Genomic DNA, 2,990 nt, shown 5'->3' with positions numbered 1-2,990 from the left:
GGGGACGACTTCCAATGTTGGCCTAGTAGAATCGCCAACATTCTACACGGACATTTATATGGACATAAAAATCAAACAGGGACAAGATATTGGAACGAACAAAGGAAGCAATCGTGCTTGAACTCTCACTTGGATATTCCTGCCGACGTTCTACAACCGAGTACGTGTTTCTTAGGTCACAGTAACCACAGCAGTTATGAAGTGTCGTGTCATAAAAGCCAAACTATGAAAGGGATCACACGAAGCTGTAAAGACTGCGACTTCAATACACGACTTAACTGAAACAAAGGTCGGATACTCTGGAACTATGTAATTTCCCCCTGAAAGCCCTCCGTGTCTCCCTCCAGTTACAGGCAGGCTGGAGGAGGACGGTGTGACTGCCGGGGCCCAAGGCCTCTCCCCGCTGCGGTCCCCTCGGGGAAACTCCAGCACGTATCACGCCCCGGTTCTGTGAGCCTAAAGCCATCTGTTGCGTGGCTCATTTTAAAAATGGCATAAAATGTCTCAATTTAACAAAACAACTCCATTTTGGGAAAGCTCCAGATTTCCCCTGGCTCCATTATCTGGGACCTGGGCTGATAAAAGTCACGCACAAGGTATAAGCCCGGTGCCCTCTCTGGCAGCCCCCCACCCTCTGGCCTAGGTGTCCCCCAGGCCACCTGCCCCCCAGGAATCACCCACTTTCAATACAACGGGGCAACCAGGTGCAGCCTGTGACCTTTTGCCCCCCCCTCCGCCAACACTGAGGTAGTTTGCAAAGCTTTGTGCTTTTTGGTATATCTGAAATTTCACAATGAAGAAAATATATGGCAGGCACTCGATAAAGGGCAACGTTCTGAATTTTAGTGAGTCACTTAGCAAAAGAGCTTCACTCAGGCCAGTACTGGGTTTCCTTGAACTTGGGCAGCTGGCTCACACTGTGGGAAATTCCTTCCAGGACAGCCTGCTCCCTACCCCCATCCGTTATACGGGGTGTTCCCTTGCGTGTGATCTGACGTTTTCAATACATTCGACACTTTTACGTACTCTGCGACTGAGTGCTTAATTCTGCAACTCAGCTCTTTTAAGTGAGGATCTCATCCACTCGACCCTCGCTCACCGAACGCTTATGCTCTCTCAGGCTCTGGACGTGCGTCACCGAACGGAACGCACCCCCTGCCCTCACGAGGCCTGTGTCCTACACTAGACTCTGCAGCTGCCTGGCAAGAATTCGGGGGAACCGAAAAGCTCCCTCCGCCCCTCCCACAAATGGGGCACGCTACTTCCTTACAGACAATACCCGAGGCCGGAATTTCTGTGAAAATAGGCTCTGAGGGCAGAGCTACTTTTTCCCTCCGCGCTCTGACAGAGACGCAGGGCCTACGGCATTTCGGGGCGCCGGTTTCAGTGCGCGCGGGCACGGCCATCTTCACAAGCACGATCTGTCGGCCATGTGATACTGTCCTCGTAACGCAGACGATAAAGATCGTTACTCTGCCGATTCTCAGCCTTTGGCTAAGATCAAGTGCAAATATTCAGTTACTGCCATCTCTGAAAAGAAACCTGCTGAGCAGTAACACTGATGATATAGTATTTTTAGGAACAGGGATAGAAACAGAGTACCAAATATATACGTTTTAAGACAATAAACGAAGACCCTCCTGCCTCGTTTCCGGCACACTTTCTAAGGTTCCTGTTAATGATGAAAACAGCCTCACTCACTCGGACACGGTGCGAGGACTCCATCCACAGTCACAACACAGAATAAGAGAAAACGGGGACTCCTGTCCGCTCGCCTCAGCCCAGAGCCCGCTCACACACCTGGGGCCGTTCTCCGTCTGGGGAGTCCCTCCCGCTCGGTCACCGTGAACCGCGGCTTCCCTGCGGGATCGCTCCGTGCTCTCACCCTCCGCCCCTCACTTCACACCGCGGGGAGCCACGAGGCCGTCCCACGGCCACCGTGCGTCCTAAACAACTCACACACGCTTGAATCTGGCGGACTCCGCGCGAACTGCAAGTAACGTTTAAGAAGGCCGAAACCTGCAGCGCCTCCAGGCATTTACCGCCCACGTGCAAGGACACTCACGCGGTCGCGGTGTAAATATCCCAGGGAGACACTGGGCAGCATCGTGGCCTCGCTCTCTCAACAGTCCCGGCAAGCCCCCGCCCCGTGACCGGCCTGCCCGGCGCGGGAGCCCCTTCTGGAAGCACGCCCGTCTGGGCTCCTGACCAGAGGCCAGCTGACAAGCGCCACACCCCCAGAACCCGGGTTCGAGTCCTCGCCCCTGCAGCACACCGTGCCTCATCCCCCCGCCCCCCACCCCTGTTCCATCCCGTTTCCGCGTTCCTGCCTTTGTTCGTACTTGCCACACGCCAGTCTGACGCATCGTGTCTGCCAAAGCACCGTCGTCATTCGACCCCGGGCTCACCTGCCCCCACACGCCGGCCCGCCCACCTTCCCCACGACAGGCCAGACACAGTCCGTCCCTCCCTGACGCTGCTCCGGCGACACGCCAGTGCGGACGGCTCTCCCCCTGGCCCGGTCCCCGGCCGCTGCCCGATGCGCCCAGAGTGTGCTCACTCCTTACTGGGACGAAGCCCAGAATGTTACTGACGGGATCTGCTGGTAGGTTAGGAAGCAGCTCGTGTGGCCGTCATACACTGAGCTGGTAACAGAACACTGGTAACGCTGTAAAATTACTAGTTTATAAAGTTAGAAACCCTCAGCATTTCTGACCACGGCGCCAAACGTGCCGTTTCGGGAAGAAGCACGCACATCCGTTACTGTCAGGTAATGGGTGATGAGAAAGGCACAGTATTTGAGAAGTGGCATTTTCTTTTTTTTTTTTTTTTTTAATTTTTTTTTCAACGTTTTTTTATTTATTTTTGGGACAGAGAGAGACAGAGCATGAACGGGGGAGGGGCAGAGAGAGAGGGAGACACAGAATCGGAAACAGGCTCCAGGCCCCGAGCCATCAGCCCAGAGCCTGACGCGGGGCTCGAACTCACGA

General features: G+C 54.8%; 1 protein-coding gene across 10 annotated transcripts in view; it reads right to left on the bottom strand.

The window, feature by feature from the left end:
• Positions 1-2,990, bottom strand: part of AFDN (afadin, adherens junction formation factor) — a 363,400-nt gene that overhangs the window by 26,308 nt on the left and 334,102 nt on the right. The window lies entirely within an intron of this gene.

This window comes from Panthera uncia (genome assembly GCF_023721935.1).
Source record: "Panthera uncia isolate 11264 chromosome B2 unlocalized genomic scaffold, Puncia_PCG_1.0 HiC_scaffold_24, whole genome shotgun sequence".
Lineage (NCBI taxonomy): Eukaryota > Metazoa > Chordata > Mammalia > Carnivora > Felidae > Panthera > Panthera uncia.
This window is presented reverse-complemented; position numbering and strand designations above follow the sequence as displayed.